Below are 14936 nucleotides of genomic sequence, written 5' to 3'. Positions count from 1 at the left end.
AGACAGTCATTAACTGAAACAGAAACAGCTGTGTAGGAGGCTTAAAACTGGGTGAGGAAAAGCCAAACTCAGCTACTAAGGTGAGGTTGTGGAAGAGAGTTTCATGTCACAGGTCATACACTATGGCAAGACTGAGCACAGCAACAAGACACAAGGTAGTTAGACTGCATCAGCAACGTCTCTCCTGGGCAAAAGTTTCAAAGCAGACTGGGGTTTCAAGATGTGCTGTTCAAGCTCTTTTGAAGAAGCACAAAGAAATGGGCAACGTTGAGGACTGTAGATGCAGTAGTTGGCCAAGGAAACTTAATGCAACAGATGGAAGACACATCATGCTTACTTCCCTTTGACATCGGAAGATGTCCAGCAGTGCCATCGGCACATAACTGGTGGAAACCAGTGGGACCCAGGTACACCCATCTACTGTCAGGAGAAGTCTGGCCAGAAGTGGTCTTCATGGAAGAATTGCGCCCAAAAAGCCATACCTCCCATGTGGAAACAAGGCAAAGCGACTCAACCATGCATGAAAACATAGGAACTGGGGTGCAGAAAAATGGCAGCAGGTGCTCTGGACTGATGAGTCAAAATTTGAAATATTTGGCTGTAGCAGGAGGCAGTTTGTTTGCTGAAGGGCTGGAGAGCAGTACAATAATGAGTGTCTGTAGGCAACAGTGAAGCATGATGGAGGTTCCTTGCAAGTTTGGGGCTGCATTTCTGCAAACAGAGTTGGAGATTTGGTCAGGATCAATGGTGACCTCAGTGCTGAGAAATACAGGTAGATACTTATCCATCATGCCATACCATCAGGGAGGCGTGTGATTGGCCCCAAATTTCTTCTGCAGCAGGACAATGACCCCAAACATACAGCCAATGTCATTCAGAACTATCTTCAGCGTAAAGAAGAACAAGGAGTCCTGGAAGTGATGGTTTGGCTGCCAGAGAGCCCTGATCTCAACATCATCGAGTCTGTCTGGGATTCCATGAAGAGACAGAAGGATTTGAGGCAGCCTACATCCACAGGAGATCTGTGGTTAGTTCTCCAAGATGTTTGGAACAACCTACCTGCTGAGTTCCTTCAAAAACTGTGTGCAAGTGTACCTAGAAGAATTGATGCTGTTTTGAAGGCAAAGGGTGGTCACACCAAATATTGATTTGATTTGGGTTTTTCTTCTGTTTGCTCACTTTGCATTTTGTAAATTGATAAACATAAACAATTACAATATATATTTTTGAAAGCATTCTTACTTTACAGCATTTTTTCACACCCGCCTAAAACTTTTGCACAGTACTGTATAAGATAACAAAATTGAGCTGGAAAATAACTGTTTAGTGGAACATCTTATGCAACTGAAGTGGTGGGGGGGTGAAGGTGGAGGGAGCAAACTGGTGACATTTGCCAATCTGTCATGTTATCACTCAGAACAAAAATAGTCAATGGGCTATGCCAGAAACATTTTTGTTACTCGGAGAGAAAGATGTTTATTCATTGAAACAGTTTTTCCACATCTACTCAGACATGTGAGCCTTTTAGCAGTTTTCATTGTCACAGAACCTTTTAATTAGAGCAATAATAGACCCCAAAGCATTATCCAGGCCAATTTGTTACTTATGTGGTCAATGCCATATGCCCTATTTTGCAAAAGACAGAGCTCCCCTTGCAAGCCAGCCTACTTCAAACCTAGTTTAATAAAACTAGGGTTGTCAGTATTCAGCCCATGATAGGAACACAGGAGATTGCCTGGCCACAGTCCTCCTTAAAGTGTATTTCTATTTAATAATTACTTTTAAACCTGCCTATCTATATAAACACTATATGCAATTTTAATGCAAATCTTTGTCCTTTTTTATGATGCCTCTTCTAATTTTGGGTGATGACTAAGTCCCTTCCTATGGCTAAGTCTGTGTCTTTTGTCAAAAATACACCTTCCACAGTTTCTTTCCTACAAACCAAAATACCTATGTCTAATATGGCATACACAGCTGACACTCCAACTCAGTTACATAAGCCCCATCCAGAAAATATTTTGAGGGTTGGTGAAGATCAGGGATGGGCAATGATGGCTCTCAGGGCACTGAAATCATCACACCAGCAATTTTTTAGTGGAAAATCAAAACACTGATTTTAGAAATGCCAGTTCCATCCACTTGCCTGATATACATTTGCTCTGTTTGTGGCGAGCCTTGGCTACTCCAAAAAGAAAGGAAGTAAATGAATAAAAAAGCCACAATCATATTGGATTTACAAATGAAACCGGTTGATGATTTCACAATTAAAAAAGACACACAAATACTAAACCAGAAGAGTGATGTGGATAACCTCTTTACATTGGATTTACAAAAGGAACTTGTTGAGGTTGTCAACAATTTCATGAGACAAGACAGTGAGAATATGAACAGTGATGTGGATAACCTTTTTATACTGGAATTACAAAAGGGGCTTGTTAAGGATGCCAATGATTCTGGGAGACAAAAAGAGCATGAAAAGGAAGCAGATGCTAGGACATTATTTGTGGGGACTAAAGATTTTTGGGAGAAAGAGGAAAGAATATAAAATCGGCTTATTTGATCAAGGCTAAAATAAATGGGTTGCTATCTTTGGTAATCTTTAATGAATTTATGTTGACCAGGACTGGATGACAATGTTTTAAAAGAGAGGAGAGAGGGGAGATTTGTTTAAATAGAAAAGGACATATAAATGTAAAAGGAAGGATTCAAACTGGGTTTATTAGATATAGTTTGTAATAGTATGCTGTTATTTCTGATAACCCTTAATGGACTTTTGCTGATTAAGATGGAGTTATGAGGTTTTAAAGATTGATTTATAGGGAATGGGATGAGATATGGGATGAGATGGTTGGTTTTATTTTAAGAGATGGTGATAAGCTGTTAATGTTGATTATTTTTGCTGGGGATGAAGGGGGAAGTTTCTTTTTTTTCTGTTTCTGCACTTTTTTTTATTTTGATACATTTTTATTCTATGTAGATTATATTAGTTTTATCTGTATAACATAATCCTTACTAAAAAAAATTTTTTTTAAAAAAAAGCCACAATCATATATGCTGCTGAAATGTTTCCCGCTCCTGATGGCTATAGAACACTTTTATTTACATGCAGCAAATGAGGCAGAAAAAAGGGTATGTAAAATAGCAAGTAAAGAGATGCTCTCCATGTGAATGGTAAATGCAAAATTAATGTCTAATTGTGGGAGCAAACTATCTTCTCCAAACATTTTGCGAATCTAATTGAGATGCACATCCAGGCATGCAAAATCCTTATTACATGTGGCACTGAATACTTAAACAGAGGCAGATTACACATTTCTATAAACTTGTAGTTAAAGCTTTTTCTTGCCAGTTCCAACTGGTTAAGATCAAGCAGAACAAGAGGCTTGATGACCCTAAAATTTAAGTGTATAATTAATGTTTTTTTTTTAGATGTAGAAATTTCAGAACTTAACAAGGATCAAGATATAAATTGGATTCAAGGAAATGAGCCATTAGGATTGTTACACAAATCCAGTGTTCCGTTTGAACTAACGGTAGAATATAAACGGAGTAAATAAAATAAATACAGAAGAATTTGTGCTATGATGTGATATGCAAGTTTTCTAGGTGTTCCATTCTCATCTCTCTCCTTGAGCAAGGGATTGCACAAAATTGTAATTTCATTTTTTGGGGCACAGCTAAGGTGAGATAAGAAATTATCATTCTGTGAAAGAACCAAACCCAAGAATTTGAATTTCTTGGAATTTTAAGATTTCAGTTATGTCAAAATGTTAATACCTTTGGTAATTTAAATTCAAATCTCAAAAATCTTGGGTTCAAATGAAGATTTATTTTTTTGCCCACTGCAATTCAGTGCTTTCATGCTCCAAGTCTGACTAACAAATTCAGAATGTACCATTCATGTAACACGAAGAGTGACTGGGGGGCAGTGCATACATTATGAAAAACTGCACCTATTACAGATAAGTAAGTGTTTCATATATGAGCAGCACACCAAAGGAGTAGAAATTAACAGATGTAGTCAGTAAGAGATTATTGACAAGTCATGAGCTGTGGCTAGGATGCAGAAATCCCCCTAACTCAAGTTGCCACATTTCATCTTCTCCCACAATATATATGTAGATATTGCCATAACTCAGATGAACAGTTAGCTATGCAAACGTTGGCAGCTTCACAACATATGAAAATCAGCCTGGAGCCAGTGGATTATACATTCATGTAATTAAGTTACATTTCCCTAGGTATATTCAGATAATCCCACCCTCCAATTCGCATTGACTTTTACAGTTGCCATGGTAGAAGAATAAATTAAAATTAGGGCAGAGCAGATACTCTTCAGTGTGTAACAATTCCAGATGATTTGAAGAGTTCACAAGTGAAATCACTACATATCAAACAGTAATTTTTTCCTTCTGCCTCTTCAATATTTTTTTTCTTCCCTGAGCATGGAGACATAAGTTTAATAATAAATGTGTTCATTGTGAAACAAGCTTTTTGTTATAATCCTAAATACCTAAATACCAAAAATCACCACTGCATCCAGTGGAGTTTGCTCCTAAGTCATCGTAACATTCCACACTAAGGCCTAGAACAAATGATTTTGTAGTGAATTTCTTTCTTTCTTTTTTAAGGTCTGAGATGAATAATCCTAGTTAACAATTCCAGACTAATTCTAATTTTTCCTGGATCCATGCAAGAAACTGAAGTTACATCAGTGTTTTTCAAACTTGGCAACTTCAAGATGTTTGAACTTCAACTCCCAAAATGCTATTCCACACATCTTAAAGTTGCCAAGTTTGAAAAACACTGAAGTGGATTATCAACTAATCCATATATCTTTTTTCTGCTTTTGTAAATATTGGAGGTGCTTGACCTATTTCCCACCTTGATGTAGGAAAACTCATCTTCTGTAAACCTGAGTTTGAATTGCTATGCATTATTAACATTTGTGTATTGGGTAGCTTGTCTGCTGGATAGCCCAAAGTATGGTAGTTTAAGATAGTAATCTGGAATGGAAGGACCCTGGTTCAAGCTCCCCTTTCAGGATTCACTGAATTACTTTGGGCCAGTAAATATCAACCCAGCCTACCTCACCAGGTTCTTGGGAGGATAAAATAAAGGGAACCTCCTATACACCCTACTTTGGGCTCTTACAGGTAATGTTTTTAATTATGAAAAAAACAGTTTAGACATTTTGTAATAAATAAAAAATAATTTTGCATTTTTGCACCAATATATAATCTGAGCCTTGGTCACCTGTGGAAATTTGTTGTCTTCTGAATTTTGTAATGCTGCTTAGGATTTAGGGAAATGTCTGTAAAAAACACAAAAATAAGATACAAAATGCATTATGTTAGATGGGGTGATTTACAAAATGGAGTATTATGAGGCAGATTACAACAAAAATATGTATCTTTGGAGAACTATGTGTCAAAGTACTTAAAAGTTAAAATGTAGGCATGTTCACCAAACTGAATTGTTTTGATTCATAAAACAAAAGAAGCTGAGAAAAGCAAAAGTTAAGATTTGCAGAAATTAGAAATTGAGAGAAAGCAAAATCAACAGATTTTCTTATCTTTAGCAGGAAATAATAAAAATCTGCACCACCACCCTTCTTCTTGTGCAAATGATCTGATCAGAATATGGAAAAACAACTCCAGATCTGATCCATGAAGTACTAGATAGCATCAGATGCAGAGATAAAGCAGTGCAAAGTTTTTTCTAGAAACTTACCTGGTGCTGATCATGGTTTTCAGAACTAATGTTTCTGAAATCATGATTATAGATTCAAGCTACTGTCAAAGCACAGAGATGTGGCAGGAACTTGTACCTGTGTCATCTTTTGCTTATGTCAGCTTCACCAGCCCAGCAAGGCCAAAGGGTATCCATTTTAACAATAGGTGTTGTTTCCCTTTATACAATGGAACATACACTATTCAGCCTCTAGTCACTATAAAGCTCTTGGAAGCAAGTCTTCATTCCCCACCTCCCATTCTCTGTAATAGAGCACACAACATTTTCCATACTGGTGAATTTTTCATGTTCTGGCTCACAAGAGCAAGCTTAAAACAGACCTTTCACCAAGAAGCTAACGAACCGGTTCTTATTAGCTCATCAATCTGGATAAAAATGTTTGAGATGAAAACATTGGTTGGGCTCAGGGTCCTGATAGCACAGGAGGTAAAACAGAATGAGCAGTGAAATGCTTGCCCACAGCAAATGACACGCTCACGTTGTTCATTATAGGGTTGAGAGAGAGGACATTTCCTCTGGTACAAAACTGCTGGTTGTCAAGGCTGTCCTCCAAAGCTCTTTTGGTACAGGACACTGGGCTTGCTCTGATAAGAAGTCTTTGCAGATCCTGATGCTGGGAATCCATAGCTCATCGGAATGTTGTATCAACACATGCAAATCTTTCCCTTCTGCACACTGGTGATATGATCTCCCCAGTATATGCACATAATCTGAAAGAGATTCACTCAGGTACACTTAAACTATGGAATTTACAATCATAAGGTTATAATAGTTTTTATTTAGCAGCTGTGAGTTTCAATGTAGCATCAATTGTTTTGTCTTTTGTATGGGTGTATTTATTTTTTTTATAGTGCTAGCTGCCTTGAGCCTTCCACAAGGTGGAAAAACAGACATGAGTATATAAGTAAAATGAAGATGCTCTCACAAGGGCTAGGTAATACCTCCCAATATCAGCTGTTGAGAAGAACAGAGGGAGAAGATAATTGGCCTAGTGGCCTGATAGTGATGGGCATCTGATTGGTCATTGTGGTTCAAAAGTTTCCCAGAAGCAAAAGAGCCCTTTCTCCTCTGCAGGAAGCTGTCACGGGAGTTAGTTCCACAGGTGGAATCTGCTTTCGGCTTCTGTTGGTCGACACAATTTCTACTGACTGAGCCAGAGAGAGGCAATTCCCCTGTCTCTACAGCCCTCTTTCTCCTAACCTTAACCCTGTTCCAAAGGATCCCATAAACTCTGGGCAAATCTGGAGGATGCACAGTAGGGCTGCAGATGAAGGAGCAAATTTCAATCCACTGGCAGATTCCTAATTTACAATGAAAAAAAGATAAAACAGTGCCTTAGATTGCCATGATTCTCTGTGTACCAAAAAAAAAATAATAATCTTGGGAGTTAGTATTGGCTGCATAAAATAAAATAAAAGTTCTTTGTTTTTGTTTTGTTAAAGGGAGGTTCATCAAACTAATCTCTGGTCCAGTCTGATATTTGCTGGGTGATGCTGTATCTGTTTCATACAGAACTCGCCCAGGAGTATCATTCACAGTAAAAGGTGCCATCAATTCAATACAGACCTAAATCAGGAGGAAGGAAGTCCAATAACAGGGTTGCATATCCCACTATTACAGGCCAGAAGTCACATCAACATGAAAGGAAAAATGTTCCTTTCCTGTGGAGAGGAACCATATGATTATTTACATTATACTGTGGGATCAGACAGCAATCTTCAGTCAGCGTCATACTACTACTATTGAAATTGCATGCAACAAAGAGTAAATGTGTTTTGTGAGGGGGAGAGCCACCTGGGTGAGCATCTAAAGCATGGAAAATAAAACTGGCTGAAAAAATTAACACAAGAGTAGAGAATCCTATAGATCTTTTAACTAAGAAGGATTCTTTTACCCATCTTTGGTTTCTATTTTTTATTTACATTAACTAAGTAGTTCCTCATGGATTTGCATTACAAACATTCTTTCACACAGAAATATGGAATACGGGTGCTTCAAATGTCACCTCTCTCCTTCAGATTATTTAGGTATTTGTTATTAGGGTTGTGCAGATCTTGAGTGATCCACCTCAAGGAAGTGCTTGGCCTCATGAAGATGCCTTGTTCTGCTAAGGTAGTTTATGGAGCAAGAATTGAAACAGGACTGAATTGTGCAAGAGCTGCAGCTGTGAGGGAAGATACACTGCTGCTCTGGGAAACAGAAAGGGGTGATATTTTATAGGGGCATCCTATAAATTCCTCCCGATGAAGCCCCTGGGAAGAACTGTCCAGTCTGTGTATTAGTATATTAGTATATTCCCAAACTCGACAGTTTTTTTTTCATTTGCGCCTATTTGGTTTTGATGCCCTTGATTATGCTTTTAAACATATATATCAATACTTTGTTGGTTCAACAGTTATTTAACAATTTTAAGCACTTAAAGAGAGAAAATAATGGAAGTAGAAATGGTTTTCAAAAGAGAAATGCTTGGCACAAAGGAAATCAGCCCACATTTGTGCACCACACCAAGCTGAACCTAACCACCAGGCACAGATGGTTACCTGCCAGGTGCCTGAACATCTCACTGTTTTTAGCAGCTCTGTATACCCAACAAAAAACAGGTGGCTTATGGTGTTCCTGGTGGAGCACCATGCATGGTTTGTTGGCCATGACCAGCTTAACAACTCATAAGTTGCACCACCTTGCTTTAGCCTCATGCTGATTTTCATCTGACTCAGTTGTTAGCCTCCTGATGTTTCAGCCTAGCTTAAGCATTCATCCAATAATACTCTTCAAAGGAAAATACCCATTACCATAGAGAAAAGTCGTGACCAGCAAGTATAGCTGTGGGAGAGAGAAATAGGAGAGCCAAAAGGAAGTGCCAATGCTAAGAAGAGGAAGGACTCTCAGAGAGCAAGAGGTTGTGACTGCATGCCACTGAATCTGAAAACAAGGCAAGGCAGAGGTAGAGTATGGAACTTCAGTGACTCTAGGAGACAGGTGTAAAACTTCTGAAATAGTTTGTGCAGAGCAGCACACCCTCCAACATCTGACACAACTAAAATAGGAACAAATCATGAGTAAGCAAGTCACAAGGGACATCTGAAGATCTCCCATTGCACATTTCTCTCCCTCTCCCTAATAACCATCGCTCAGATTAATCAACACAGGAATCAGTGCTGAAACGTTCAACATTCAGAGGCACATGCTAAAAAAAGTTGTTTAAAGCATTTCAAAAGGATATTGTGCTAATTCAAAATATACAGCTGGCATATAAATCCCAAGATTAGCTTCAATCTCAATACATTATGAAGACATCTGTTTCTTAAAGAAAAAGCCAAAGTGGAGCATATGCAGATGGTTCAACCAATCAACTTAAAACAAAGAAAGGAAAAGGAGGATACAAATTTGTTGAAGTTTTGTTTCTCATGAAAACTGAGTGGAGTATGACTCCACTCCAGGAATAGTATGGAAAGTAACAGATGTCCCAATGGAACTTTTGGTACATAATCACTATTTTAAAATCACTTCTATGCTGAACATTTTTTTCAGCGAGACCTGCATAAAAATGTTATAGTATGAAGCTCCTGTTGTGGGCTCCACCCTGTCTTCCTGCTGTTTTCCCACCTCCCCCCAGCAACACTCACTCAGCATTAATGGCCATGCCACCAAAGAGCTTGTTAGATTTGTTAGATTTTTTTTTTGCAGAAGGGAGACCCCTCTTCTTTCTCTTCCTCTCTAAATAATCTGATGGTTCCCTCTTCTGCATGGAAGATGCCAGTGTGATATGTAAAAATCTACACTCAAAGAATGCAATTATTATAAAAGACAGATGTTTAGAATAAATGACACAGCAATAGAGCTAAGGAGAGAACTGTAACGAATAGTCTGCACTTGTTAGAATTCAAAATATAGAAGTAAAGGATGAACATCTTGTGGACTTCCATAGGCTTCTGAACTTTAAATTCCATTGCCACCAGGCAGCAAGGCTGTGAGGAGCCATGGAAAGTGCAGATCAACAATATCTGGAAAACCGCATATTGTCCTCCTTCAGCTATGCCTCAAAGCAATTTTGATTGTCATGACTCTGTGGATGAATGGGATGCTAATATGCTCACAGAGTTGCACAGATATGGTTCAGGGTTTAACTCAGAGATCAGTAAGGTATGTTTAAGGGTCACCGGACATCCACCAACATCCTAAAATAAAATAACAGAAATACTGTGAGTTTAGCAGTTCTCAAGAGGTTTCAGTGATCTTGGACAAGAATTGTAAGAACCTGCAAGATTTTGCATTATCTCATAGAGATTTCAGGCAGTTTGTGACATGGGGTCATCAGGTAGAATCATACATGGTATTCCAGGTCAAGAAAACTTGCTAATTATGATGTAAATGGAAATATGTCTAAGAAAATGAGCAAAGCTAAGTTTTGGAGGAACACAGAATACAGTAGTATCTCCATTTAGGGACAGACTGGCACTGCAAGTGAAGTATGCATGAATTCTGAATATACCAAGCACCATAATTCCATTGTGAAGAAAAGTCAAAGAAAACTGACTGGCTTTCACTCAGTGTCTATAAGAAAGCGGGGGGAACTGATAAAGGACTCTGAAAAGGTGAAGACGTCAGAGGAACTACATAATCAGGTACAATCCCAGAGTAGTAAGAGAGGCTGTATTATACAGGGTTAAGTCCAACTGACAACAAAAGGGGTTTGGGCTAGTTGTTTAGGAGCAAGAGAAGTTTGATGGCTTGAAGACGACATGTTCCATTGCATCAAGAAGGACCTATGTCAACCAAAGCTGGTGTCTGAAATCTCTTGGTCAGCTCTGAAGCAAAACAGACAGGAGGCTTCATGTTTGCTATTAAGATTTACTAATATTTGCTGGAACAGATGGTGTCTATTCCTCAGCTTGCTCATCAGAAATCTCTCTGACATCTTCCACACATCTAGGAACATCAGCTTGCCAGCATAAATCTCAGCTTTCTGCCACAAAAGGGATTAGATTTCTTGAGGTCCAAGTTGCCCCAAATTCAGAAGGGAAATATTGTAAGAACAGCAAAGTTATTTTTATAAGTTGGGATCAATGACCCAAAGCTCTTACGTTTAGAATTTATGGAACTGGCAACTATTCTAGCTCCCTCTATCAGAGGTTTATGTGGCTGGACTGAGTAACTGCATCTAACCACCCATTAAGTTTGCCACAATGCCTATGAGTGATGCTAGGAGAGAGGCATTGTGGGAAATTAAAAAGTTCTCAATCTAGCTGTCTGGATTGTCAACCCAAAATAATGAAGCCAAGGGCAGGGATCTTTGGACCAAAGGATACCTGGAGTTGATCTCAGCCCAATATGCAATCCTCCTATTCCCATTCTCCATAGTCTCCTGAATGCTCATGCCTCTGGAAATCACTACAGGCAGTCCCCGGGTTAAGAACTTCCAACTTATGGACAATTTGTACTTATGAACTGACTGCCATAAAGCCTATTGTATTTAACATTTTAGTTAAATGATTGGTAATAACAAATGCACGCACTACTTTGTGACGCTGAAACATTGCGCAGTTTCAGCGGTTCATTGGCTTGAGGAAGGAGAATGCTGTCCACCATTTTATATACTATATACTAAGACAAACATTTGACTGACACTAAATAAGAACTGTGTGTACCTGTTCCGACTAAAAATTCGATCTCATTCACAACCCAGGGACTGCCCATATATCATTCCTTTGGGCATCATGGCTTTCCTTTTGTCATTCATATGTCTTGCTGTCAATCTTTGCCACCCTGACACCCTCTCATAATGACTTTAGTTAGGGGATTCTGAAAGCTGAAGTCCATCACTTTTGGAAGATATCAGTCTGGGGACACTGATCTGATGTCTTGCACACTTTTGTTGTGCTATGCAAAGTTGCTGTGGCTTTCCCCATTCAATGCCAGAAATAAATTATTCAGAAATAATGTAGGCATTATACAAATACTATCATAAACCCCAAAGCATCACACTCAGTGAAATATATGTACAGGTAGTCCTTGACTTACGACCATTCATTCAGTGACCATTTGAAGTTATGGCAGCACTGAACAAAGGGGCTTATGACCAGTCCCCGAAGTTACGGCTGTTGCAGCGTCCCTACAGTCAGGTGATCAAAATTCAGGCACTTCGGGGCTTTCAACTCCCCCCTGCCTATCTCCCCCCATCTATAACCTTTTGGCCCCCTGTTGCCATGTGCTCTGCTGCCCTAGCTGACCTTCACCATCTTCTTGCTCCCGCTGCTGACAAGAAGTGCCCAGCCTGGCCCTTTGCAAGGCAGATGCTGGCCATAAGAGGCTTTCTTCCCCAGGTTGTGCATGCTGGTTTCCTTGTAAGACCTGGGGAAGATGGCCTCGCATGGCCAGCAGCTGCCTCATGAAGAGCCAGGCTGGGCATGCCCTGAGCTGCAGCATGAAGCCCAGCCCCAGCCTGGCCCAAGAGCACAGCACAAAGGGGCTTTTTTTTGTGCTGTGGCTCTGGGGCTGCAAAAAGGATCCCCTGACCCACAGTGCAAAGCCCAGTCCCAGCCTGGCCCAGCAGCCAGACCAGGCATGCCTCATCAGCAGTGGGAGCAAGAAGATAGTAAAGGTCAACTGGGGTGGTAGAGTGCAGGGCTCTCGGAGTGCAGGGTGATGAGGACAACTGTGGCTGGGACTGGGCTGGGGTGGCTGCACTTCCCGGGGCTTGGCAAGCAGCCCCAGAGCCATGTAATTCTGGGACTGCTTGCTGCCCTACAAGGCAGGGTGCAGGGCAGCCGAAAGGCAGAAATGTGGGGGGAGATAGGAGGGTGGAGGGAGTTGGAGGCAGTCCCTTACCTTACTGAGGCTTGGGGCTCAGTATTGAAATTGGAATTGCTTGGATTGGGATTGGTCCTCAGCTAACAACTGGTGGAATTTGCTTAACGACTGCAATGGGGAGTGTTGGGATTGCTGTTGCTAAGCGATGCTGTCATGTGACATCTCACTTTATGACCGCATCGCTTAGTGACAGAAATTCCAGTCCCACGTGTGGTTGTAAGTTGAGGACTACCTGTATTGTATGAAAAGGGACAAGAAATTAATAAATTTCTAAAGTAATTTTTCTGTCCATATAAATAGCAAAAGTAGGCAGCATCTTAAGTTTCATTTTTTAAAGTATAATTAAAGAAATTTGGTGGTATCTTCTACTGATTTCAAAAGTGGGCTTCAAGATTTCCTGCCTACTACCTACACTGTGGCTCTTCCAGTGTGACACTCTAATTCTTATAATGAGTTTTTATACCATCTTTAATTTGTAATGAAAAGTTAATTATTTAGCTATAAAGGTAACCTGCTTAGAGGGTTTAATTAATCCTTCACTTTCTATCATTTAAAAATGTTTAAGAGTGAAGGGATGCATAGCCAACTTGTTGAAAAATAACTTTAGATTAAGATTGCAACCATCCACATGCTTATTTTTAAATCAGTGTTACTTGGGGTTTAGTTCCTTTTAATTTTTTAAATAATGTGCTCTAAAGGCATGTTTGTACTTAGTTGGATATTATCTGCTGTCTCCTTTAAATTCCTAGAAATACACACCAAGGAATATTTACAACATTTATGAGGCTGGGCTTCAAGAGATTTGGCAAAAGACACTATTTACATATTTTAAGTCCACTTGATTTTATGAATAGAGGCATGCCCCATCCATGAAACGCTGTTAAACAAAAAAAATGTGAAATCAGATCAGAGCAAGTAGCTTGCAAATCAAAAGTTTCTCCATTGGAGCCTAAAAAGCCGGTATTGTGTAATTAGATCCAGGTCTCTCTCTCTCTCTCTCATTCTCTCTCTCTCCCCTACTCCCCTTTGCTACCTCCCCGGTATCTAAAATGGCAAGGTCAGAGTTTGCAGCAAAACCCACTGGCACACATTTTAGATGTCCCTATTTTGTATAATTTCCTTAAATCATGAGCGCGCAGAGTCACGGAGCTCCTCCATTCGGCTCGGATAATCCCTCCGCTTCCTTAAAACCCTTTCACCCCACGTAATCTTGCTGAAAGTGAGGTGCGCCCGTGTACGCACGTCCACACAAGCATCTCTGTGGTCTGTCTGTAGTTGCCAGCCACATATTAGGAGCGATCCTACCGCATTGGTTTGGGGCAACTCAGGCTTCTCGCCACCCAGCAGCAGGCATATTTCTAAGCAGCGCGACGCCCGATTCCGACTTCGACCGAGGTTTCGCGCACACCCAGACACGCGCGGACCCGCCCTCCTCAGGAACCGGCGGGTTCGGGCCGGCGCCAGGACAGCGGTGCGTGATTCCGCCGCTCCGGCCCTGCTGGAGCCGGGGAAGGTTGGACGCTATCCCCAAATGCCGCCCGGGATCCTCTCGTTCCCGGTCGCCCCCTCGGCAGCTCCGGCGATGGCGCACGCCGCTCCACACCCACCCACCGGCTCCCTCTCGTTTCTGCGCGGCGGAGTTGCCGGCCTCGCAAGCCAGAAGGCAGCGCTGCCTACGGAGACGGGGGAAGCCGACAAAGGCGCTGACAAGCAGGGGTCTCCTCCCTCTTTCCCTCCCTCCGGGCTAGGCTACGGATGCTCCCGGTCCGCCCTTTCCTCTCCCCGTTCTGGATGCGGCTCCAAAGTCCCAAGCAGGGCCATTCATTCCCCAGCCCTGCCCGTGCCTACCGACGGCCGGCCGGCTGGGTGTCAGGCGGGCGCCCGCGGCATCTCCTGCTCCTTCCCCGTTACATCGCTCTGAGCGCCATGTTCCTGCTCTCCGCGGTGCCACACTTGGCGAGGGAGGCCAGTAGGCACCGCTCGGCGGCTCGCGCTGGCTGCTGCGCTGCTACATCCGGGCTGCCACTGGCCAGAACTCGAGATCGCCTCGCAGTGGCCGAGAGCCGAGGAGCTCCGCGTAAGAAACGCTTCCTGGAGGAGGGGGAAAGGGGATACCAAGCTGGAAGGTTCTCCCTTCACTTTTGCAGTGTTCCCTCCCAGCCACCCCTCCCCTTGTATAAAAGGTCCCCTCCCTCTCATGAGACTCGAAGAGCAAGGGGGGGCGCGCGTCTCATTGTGCCTATCAAAATTCCTCCTCCTTCTCCCCCCCCCTTTAATTGCTTAAAGATAATTGGAGGAAGAAACCCCTGATTCAACTGCATATCGCAGCAATTCCCGTCTTTTTAAATGGGCTTTTAAAATCAGCCCTC

General features: G+C 41.5%; 1 protein-coding gene across 4 annotated transcripts in view; it reads right to left on the bottom strand.

The window, feature by feature from the left end:
- Window positions 1-14639, bottom strand: part of PAK5 (p21 (RAC1) activated kinase 5) — a 121094-nt gene extending 106455 nt beyond the window's left edge. For 2 of the 4 annotated variants that reach the window (XR_015795033.1, XM_088134593.1), the window contains exon 1: window positions 14416-14639. The gene's annotated coding sequence lies outside the window, so the exon portion shown is untranslated. Of the gene's footprint in view, window positions 1-5259; window positions 5318-7323; window positions 7419-14415 lie in introns of all 4 variants that reach the window. The other 2 variants (XM_088134600.1, XM_088134602.1) reach the window with 2 other exon arrangements.
- Window positions 14640-14936: the final 297 nt, after the last annotated feature.

This window comes from Python bivittatus, unplaced genomic scaffold (genome assembly GCF_059951505.1).
Source record: "Python bivittatus isolate LINGU-HERP-01145 unplaced genomic scaffold, Pbiv_v1 ctg000020_np1212, whole genome shotgun sequence".
In the NCBI taxonomy this organism is placed as follows: Eukaryota; Metazoa; Chordata; class Lepidosauria; order Squamata; family Pythonidae; genus Python; species Python bivittatus.
This window is presented reverse-complemented; position numbering and strand designations above follow the sequence as displayed.